This window comes from Berghia stephanieae, chromosome 11 (genome assembly GCF_034508935.2).
Source record: "Berghia stephanieae isolate SIO BIC M18660-M18661 chromosome 11, UCSD_Bste_1.3, whole genome shotgun sequence".
NCBI lineage: Eukaryota > Metazoa > Mollusca > Gastropoda > Nudibranchia > Aeolidiidae > Berghia > Berghia stephanieae.
Genome location: NC_088370.1, coordinates 12,145,505 through 12,155,504, shown reverse-complemented (window position 1 = coordinate 12,155,504; position 10,000 = coordinate 12,145,505). Strand labels below are relative to the sequence as shown.

At 33.7% G+C, this 10,000-nt stretch overlaps 1 long non-coding RNA gene across 1 annotated transcript in view; it reads right to left on the bottom strand.

Moving 5' to 3' along the window:
• Nucleotides 1-5,160, bottom strand: part of LOC144956582 (uncharacterized) — an 8,649-nt gene extending 3,489 nt beyond the window's left edge. The window contains exons 1-3 of the long non-coding RNA XR_013641974.1: nt 4,902-5,160; nt 4,121-4,226; nt 1,225-1,381 (exon numbers count right to left, since the gene is read on the bottom strand). This is a non-coding gene — a long non-coding RNA (uncharacterized LOC144956582). The remainder of the gene's footprint in view (nt 1-1,224; nt 1,382-4,120; nt 4,227-4,901) is intronic.
• Between the last annotated feature and the right edge of the window lie 4,840 nt (nt 5,161-10,000).

Here is a 10,000-nt window from a genome sequence, read left to right as displayed (position 1 = left end):
TATTCACATTATCTCACCGTACTCAGGTGTATAATGAGTACCTGGCCGTTAACATCGTTGTCTCTGTCCGAAAAATATTTGTAATATCGCCTATCAGGCGTCATATCTCGTTCTACATGACACGTCAGGGACCCCCTTGTAAAGCGCTTTTAAGCATGTCTGGTGGATATTGCTCTATATAAAAGCTCAAGTGTTTTTTTTTTATCTTCATGTTGTATCTTTGTATCATACTTACTTTTAAAAAACTGAGCTTTATATAGTGCAATATCCACTAAATGTGCTCAAAGCGCTTTACAAGGGGTCCCTGGGCAACATTTAACATGTAGGACGGGACATGACGCCTGTACAATTACAATTTTCCGGACAAAGACAACGCTGTTAACGGTCTGGTACTCATTTTACACCTGAGTATGGTGAGAAAATGTGAGTAAAGAGCCTTTTCCAAGGACTCAACTATGCGTCGAGAGCGAGGCTCGATCCCAAGACCTTCCGATCGGACAGCGGGTGTCATACCACTAGACCACATAGCCGCACTTACTATCCAGCGTCGTCCTCTTTGACGTTGGCTGCCCGCATGACTCTGAACATTGCCATCCGGAAGTATATTCCCCCCGTCTGATGTCTGTATCTTACAACTCTCTTCCATTCATATCTTCCCATTCTAGGGTATTATTTATATGTTACAGTGAATGACATAATCAGTCGGATGGTGAAAAAGTTTGAACTGAAATATTGCCAAGTTTAGTTAAAAGGTCAATTTTTAAAATCAAAAATGAGTTCTTTTCATAATCAACCCTTTTTTGTACATCTTCATGAAATATCAAAGCTTAATGTCACTTCTAAATATTTCTTACAGCTACTCACGTTGAAAAATATGAAATTCGAAAAAATTTGGTGGATACCATTCCCATACATCTGACCATAACTTCATGAAAAATCACCCGATTTACTTCAAATAAAAATTAAAATGTTCTTGTGAAAATATGCTTTCAGAAAATCCAGAAAAAAATATGCCAATCCAAAATTTTCACCTTCTTACTGATTATGCCATGCACTGACACATATAACTAAGCCTAGGTCTTCCTCTTCTTCGTTGGCCCTCCATTTTCCCCTGTACCACATCTTTGAATAGGGTGCATGGGTTTCGGCATTTGTGACCGAATATGTGATCTTTGTATCTATCATACCGCCTCTATTAACATATAATAGATTGTTCATATTTACCTTCTGTCATGCGTTTCTGATAATGCATAATGCCACCATAGTCCTGACCACCATCACCACTGACCGTATTGGTGGACAGTACAACACACACCGCCAATAATAGCATCATCAAACGGGTGTCCATAGTTTTAAAAGTCGAGATTTTAACTGAGTTTGTCTGGAAAATGATAACAATAATAATAATAATAATAATAATAATAATAATAATAATAATAATAATAATAATAAATAATAATAAAATAATAAATAAATAATAATAATAATGATAATAATATAATAATAAAAATAATAATAATAATATAATAATAATAATAATAATAATAATAATAATAATAATAATAATAATAATAATAATAACAACAACAACATACACCTTTTAAGGCGTTGTTGCAATGAAATACTCTACAAGACAAGACAATATGGTTTAAATGATATAACATACAATGAAATCATACAATGACAATGACAATGACAATACTTATTCTGGGTTATTAGACTTGCAAATATTATATGCACTTATATAAATTGACACAGTCACCGGTCTGTTCATGTGGTGTGGAGGAGGAAGATGCAGAGCATATAGTGCAGCGATGCAGAAAATAAACAATCCATAGAGAAAAGATAATATGACTCTCTGCAAACTCTCTCTCTATATAAAAATGGTTCGTCCAGCTATAAAAACTCAAAAAGACTAGTACCTTCATCTACGAAACGGGATTCCAGATATAAAGGCATATGAGAAGAAGAATAAAAAGAAGAAGAAGAAGAAGAAGAAGAAGAAGAAGAAGAAGAAGAAGAAGAAGAAAGAAGAAGAAGAAGAAGGAAGAAGAAGAAGAAGAAGAAGAAGGAAGAAGAAGAAGGAAGAAGAAGAAGAAGGAAGAAGAAGAAGGAAGAAGAAGAAGAAGGAAGAAGAAGAAGAAGAAGGAAGAAGAAGAAGAAGAAGAAGAAGAAGAAGAAGAAGAAGAAGAAGAAGAAGAAGAAGAAGATAGATAGATATAGATGATTTCAGAGTTAGCCAATGCATCTTTTGAGAGACATTGAATTACATTAATTATTATAATTTCTCCATCTCCCGGTCTTTCAATCCATCCCCTATCCATCCAAGTAGGCGGAAAGAAAAAAACGCCTCCAATTTCTATAGAGAACAGTACATTCCAACAAAACAGCAGTAATTCTACCACAGTATTTCACAAAACAACACTGTGCATTCACAAGAAATTATCATAGCAGTTCACAATTCCAACACACAGATCCAACAAATTAATAAAAAAAACAGTTTCTTCCCAAGGAATGGAACACTCTCCCACCAGAAATCCTAGATATTACCAACAACAACAAATTTGGTCAACTATTAAACATTTATCTTTCAACTCAATAACACAATAATGGAGAAAGTCACCACATTATTGTATAAAATCTGCAGTGATGGGCAATCCGCCTTTTGCAGATAAAGACGTTGAACATGAACTTAACTCTGCTTGTATTTCTCCCTCAGGGTATCTTGCACTCTCTCTTTCTCTTTCTCTCTCTCTCTCTCTCTCTCTCTCTCTTGTTCTATCTTTCTCTTTATGTTGCTCTCTTTGTGTCTGCTTGTATATCTCTCCCAGTCTCTCTCATTCCCATGAAACATGTGGTTAAAATACAACCGATGTTGATAAAAGAACAGAAATATGATTATTTCAATAGAACGTTTCTATAGAATCCCAATGCTTTGGGAATTTCCCAATGTCTGTAAAGTCCAGACTGCCTTATACAGCACTAAGATGGTACCCATCGGGAAAGAGAAAGAGAGGCAGACCATTTGGGCACCTGGAGAACATTGAGGAGGAGATGAAAGACAGAGATACCTGGAGGAACCTTGTTGGCGCCAAGGAATGAAGAGGATAGGTAAGTAAGTAAAGCTCCTTACCAAAGGACCAAGGGCTGAATAAATCGTGTATGCAACAATGGCAGACAAAGGAATAAAGAAATAAATATGAAAAAAAAAACCCACTCCAAAATCAGTGATCCCGGACTTTGAAATTTCTCAATTTGATAGTAACGATAGTCTCAATGCCGGGTTAATTTCTTTTTTTCTTTCGGTGGTTATTGTCACTCATCCGGCAAATAACAACGCGCAACGTCTCTTGACATTGCTGCCAGATAGGTCAACGATATTAAGTTGTCATTCAAAGCCACGTTTACAAAAAGTGCACGTAAAACTGTCCAAAAATCGATCATGTTCACGACTCAAATGTCAATTTATCAAGGGACACAACTTTTCTTTTACTTAAGCAATTTGAACAATTAACCGAGTTGCGTCCCATTTTAGTCGTTCACAACTCTAAATATTATTTGGATTAGATGCCACTTACAATCAAAACAGTATTTTGACGTGATGAAGCAGATGTCAAAGAGTGATAGTAAGGCTCATTGAGAATGAGTTTTTGTAGCATGAAACGAACGAAAGCAATTGATTGCTACCATTTGAACAAGACGCTAGTCTATCAGACAGTAATTTCCGCCAGATCGAACTGACTCTGGTCAATAATCTGTCATTGATGTAATATGTTACAGTGAATGACACAATCAGTCGGATGTTGGAAACGTTTAAAGTGAGATAATTATAATATAAAATCCTCTCTTTAGATCATGTGAATTTACAGAATTCCTTCCCAAAAACACGTATGAACATTTTAGGCCAAACATATCCTTCAAATATCGATCGATTAAAATGATCCACAATTGATAAAAAAACTATCAAACCCGGGTCCTAGTAAGGAAGACTCAGGATTGATAATTCTTTCACAAAATGTGGATCGTTGTATTCGTCGATATCTGAAGGACGAGATTTCTGACCAAAATTTTAAATAAACGTTTTGGATTTTAAAAAAAAGAGAATAAGATAGCGCCTTACAAGCGTCATGATCAGGTCTCGTCCTGCATGTTGAGTGTTGCTGTTGCCTTGAGACAGCTTGTAAAACGATTTGAGCATATTTAATGGATATTGGGCTATATAACAGCTGACGTTTGATATAATACACAGCAGTAAACAATGCAATTTTGTTTATATTTGTGGCTCATCGTCTCAAAACGGTAATATGTCGGGATGACCAAGGTCTTGGTAATTCTATTTATAACCATACACTTGAAAGTTGGGGTTAGTTTCTCGTCGTTATAGTGGAGTAACAGCAAGAAATGAAGTGAGTAGAAAAGTGCCAGAGGACAATAGAGAATAAAAATTTTGCGGCGGTAATGGGGGCTTGAACCCGCGACCTAACTGGTACGACAACTCTTGGCCGGGGAGATCGTGACTCTGCCATATGAGCTATCCACGACCCCCAAAAATATCACTTCTAACCATAGTCTTATTTAGGCCTTCTCTCCCCGACTTCTTGAGGTCACGGGTTCAACACGCACAAACGCCGCGAACATAGTTGGCCAACATTTAAATTAATAGCCAATATTCTCAACACAAACATGTAACATAGAGGCGATTGAGACATTGAGTATACTCCGGTATTTGGGGTGAATTTTTAATTTTTATTGGAGAATAAATACATTTTCTTGCATTGCAAAACACCCAAGAGTTCGTATTTTTCATTATCTACTTCATTTCTAAATTCACTTTTCGAGATCCGATTCATTCCGACATATCTAACACCGTTTTGAGAAATGAGTAGATGGATAAAATTTACTTTCTTTGAAACAGTCCGGATCGAATGAGAAAACACAGGTAAATTCGGGTTGCACAAAATACAAGGAGAGTATTTATAATCGGATGAAAACAGTGGCGAGGCATTAACCCTTCTCAGTCCGTGTTCGCGTATCGAGTGAATGTGTTTGACAGAAACCTGCGTCAGTCCGTAGCCATCGTTAACTTTTTGCCTGAGACTAAAACCCACTCAGACCCATCTTTTGATATCGTTTTTAGGTTTGTGGACCGCCTCGTGAGTTGTCTTTCGTATTGGTCAAGGATATAAGTGATCCCATTGATTGAATTGTTGAATACAACTCACGATTTGTTTTCTTCTGTGCCAAAGACTTGTCTAGAGGGTTATAGCGTAGCCATCGTTAAATTATAACCTGGCATTGTCCAAAAGATGACGTCAAAATGCAGTGTTTGGCCACAAAAGAAAAACAAATCGTGAGTTGTATTCAATAGTTCAACCAATGGGACCACTTGTTTCCATGAGCTCTACTATCTATAGATAGAATGCGCTTGGCCAAGGAGTTCACAACATTGCCATCCGGAAGTATAACGGACCAACACACAAACTCTGTGTAACCATGAACTTTTATAGTCTGGTTAATACAGTTTAGTGAGAACAACTCACAAACGCGGATGGCAAAAACAATAACAAAGGCCTGAGTGACGTCATCTGCATACTATCTATAACTCACAAGGGGTGCAAAAACCAAATAATGACGTCAAAATGTCAGTCTTTTTGGGTTTCAGTGTCAGGCTATAACTTAACGATGGCTACGGTTCTAGTGTCAGGCTATATGTTAACCATGGCTACGATCAGGCCATCAGTTTACGAAGGCCACGGTTCGTTACTTGATCGGAGTTGATGGTTGAATAAAAAAAATGACACGGACCCTCACAAATCAGACAGGTATTTTCGTTTTAGGCTTTCCTTAGTTTTGTGGCTTGTGCGTTTTTTTTCACTCCCATATATAGTTAAGCCCTTTGAAATATTATTTTCATGTGAGTTTTCCCAATATTGACGCTATGCGTTTAAATAAATAGCTCACAACATCCGCATGGCGAATATAAACGTAGCCTTCGTTAACGTCCAGCCTGACACCAAGACTTGTTTGACGTCATTTATAAATTAGTTTAATGCCGTCTAGGGGGTTGTCCTGAAATGGTCCCATTGGTCGAACTACTGAATACAACTCAGAATTTGTTTTCTTTTTCTTTTGTGGTCAAAGACTTGTCTTTTGACGTCATTCTTTGGTCAGTGTCAGGCTACAGATAATGTGAGTTTGGCTAAGAAACTCACAACATTGCCATTCGAATATAGATAGTATGCAGATGACGTCACTCAGGCCTTTGTTATTGTTTTTGCCATCCGCGTTTGTGAGTTGTTCTCACTACACTGTATTAACCAGACTATAAAAAGTTCAAGGTTACACAGAGTTTGTGTGTTGGTCCGTTAAACTTCAGGATGGCAATGTTGTGAACTCCTCGGCCAAGAGCATTCTATCTATATAATAGACCAACACACAAAACTATGTGTAAAATGGGCGCGATCTATATTACATTTCCATGTGCTCGAGGTCATTGGTCACATTGCAAAGTTTGCTCAAAGTGACCTACATAGTGAAAAGTTATCACAGCTTTTTATATATCTAACATCACGATTGGTCATTTGGTTCAGCTTGACACATGCGTATGTTTACAACATTTGTAAACAAAGCAGCGTGTTTGCATTTGTTAAGAAATGTCCAATAGTTGGAGAGCAACAAATCATGTAATTGATGACCTGGTTGGACAAAAACATGAATATAGATCGCTCCCATTGAATGAGTATAGTCTGGTTAATACAGTTTAGAGAGAATAAACATGGATGGCAATTAACTATGGGTATGATCTATATTAACTTTCCATGTGTTCGAGGCCATTGGTCACATTGCTAAATGTGCTCAAAGTGACCCACATAGTGAAAAGTGTTCACAGATTTTGAAATATCTAACATCGCGATTGGTCATTTTGTTCATCTTGACACAGGGGTATGTAATGTAATATTATTATTATCATTATTATTATTATTATTATTATTATTATTATTATTATTATTATTATTATTATTATTATTATTATTATTATTATTATTATTATTATTATTATTATTATTATTATTATTATTATTATTATTATTATTATCATCATCATCATTATTATCATTATTATTATGATAATGCTAATAATGTAAAATCATCTAAAGATTTAATGAACAGATTAAGTATTGAATAGGTTGAATTATAAATTAATAATTAAATGAAATCGTGAGACAACAAAAGACCTTGGTACAATTCAAATAATTTACAGTTTATGAATCAACAAAAAATACGACATGACGATAATGATTTTTTTACACTGTACTATAAAGAGGGAGATTAGATATTATTTTTAAAGCAATTCGTTCCCACCGTCAAAAGGTTAATGGAGTATCCATAAAAAAGACATTCATAGCTGCAGTAAAAGTAAAAGTAGTCATTAAGGGTGTTTATATACTTTTTACGTCATCAAATAGTGATATGAGCACAGAAAACGTCATCCTGAATAACAATAAGACCAAAATAACAATCAGTGTGCATTAGATAGGATTATGATTAACAACCAATGCAGATGGCGTGGGATATAATAATAAGTTATTTCGGATTTTTCAGAATTAACCAACAACAATGGATGATATGGATGGATAGATAGATAGATAGATAGATAGATAGATAGATAGATGGATTGACAGTGGATGCATGGGCTAACGGTTTAATAATGGGTAGAGATCATATACATTATATAATAATAATAATAATAATAATAATAATAATACTAATAATAATAATAATAATAATAATAATAATAATAATAATAATAATTATAATAATATATAATAACAATAATAATAATAATAATAATAATAATAATAATAATAATAATAATAAATAATAATAATAATAATAATAATATAATAATAATACAATAATAATAATAATAAATAATAATAATAATAATAATAATAATAATAATAAATAATAATAATAATAATAATAATAATAATAATAACAATAATAATAATAATAATAATAATAATAATAATAATAATAATAATAATGGATTGACAGTGGATGCATGGGCTAACGGTTTAATGGGTGGAGATTATATATTTATAATAATATAATAATAATAATAATAATAATAATAATAATAATAATAATAATAATAATAATAATAATAATAATAATAATAATAATAATAATAATAGTATTAATAATAATAATAATAATAATAATAATAATAATAATAATAATAATAATAATAATAATTATTATTATTATTATTATTATTATTATTATTATTATTATTATTATTATTATTATTATTATTATTATTATTATTATTATATATTATTAATATTTATTATTATTATTATTATTATTATTATTATTATTATTATTATTATTATTATTATTATTATTATTATTATTATTATTATTATTATTATTATCATTATTATAAATATAGCTGCTCAGTCTCCATGGACCTTTGTCAGTCTGTTTCTATTATCCAATTAGTAATTTGCCTCTATAAATCTTTGTCTAGTGCAAGTGTTCTTAGCTTCAGAATGTCATCATGATATATATATATATATATATATATATATATATATATATATATATATATATACTGTTGATGGATGTCCTGGAGTTCTAAAAGTGCTATGTAAATTAACGATTCAGAGCATTATAAAATGAGTAAAATCAACTCACATGTCGATATCAATAGCAAAGACCTGAGTGACGCAAACTTAGTTATTTCATGTTAATAGACACTCCAACCACTCGTCCACAAAATACTAAGACGAATTCCAGAAATGATTAAACAGCGACTGATCGTAGCTATGGTTAACTTTTCGCCTGTCACTAAAACCCACCAAGACCTATATCTTGACGTCATTTTTAGGTTTGTGGACCGCCTAGTGAGTTGTCTTTAGTCGTTCTCAAAGAAACAAGTGATCCCACTGGTTGAACAGCTGAATGCAACTCACAATTTGTTTTTTTTTTTTTTTGTGGCCAAAAGCTTGTCTTTTGACGTCATTTGTTGGTCAGTGTCAGGCCATGAGTTTACAAAGGTCGCGGACTGGCTCTTCCCAACTGAACCATTTTTAATCAAACAATAACCTTATACAAGACAGCACTTAAACCGTAGCCATCGTAAAGTTATAGATAGTTCGAAGATGACGTCACTCAGGTCTTTGTTATTGTTTTTTGCCATCAGCGTTTTTAAGTAATGCTCACTGAACTGTATTAACCTGACTATAAAAGTTCATGGATACACATAGCTTTGTGTGTTGGTCCGTTATACTTCCGGATGGCAATGTATGAGCTTCTTAGCCAAGCGCATACTATCTATACCTGACGGGCAGTTTGCCGTCATTTTTTAGGTTTGTGCAGCGTCTAGTGAGTTGCCGTAGTAGAGCTCAAGGAAACAGGTTATTTCATTGGTTGAACTATTGAATACAACTCACGATTTGTTTTTTGTTGTGGCAAAAGAGTGGCATTTTGACGTCATTTTTTTGTCAATGTCAGGTTATAACTTTACGATGTCTACGCTGACACTGACCAAAAAATGACGTCAAAAGACAAGTCTTTGGACACGAAAGAAAACAAACCGTGAGTTGCATTCAATAGTTTAACCAATGGGAGAACTTGTTTCATTAAGCACTACTAACGACAACTCACTAGACGCTGCATAAACCTAAAAAATGTCGTCAAGTTATGCGTTCTGGAGGGTTCTTGCGGAGCCATCGTTATGTTATAGCGTGACCCTGAAATCCAAAATGACTGGCAGTTTGACGTCATTATTTGGTTTTGCGCCGAGTGAGTTGTCGTTAGTAGTGCTCATGGAAACAAGTTATTTCATTGGTTGAACTATTGAATACAACTCACGATTTGTTTTCTTTTGTGGCAAAAGACTGGCATTTTGATGCCATTTTTTGGTCAGTGCCAGGCCATAACTTTACGAAGGCCACGGTTCTTGTGTCAGGCTATATTATGTTAACGATGG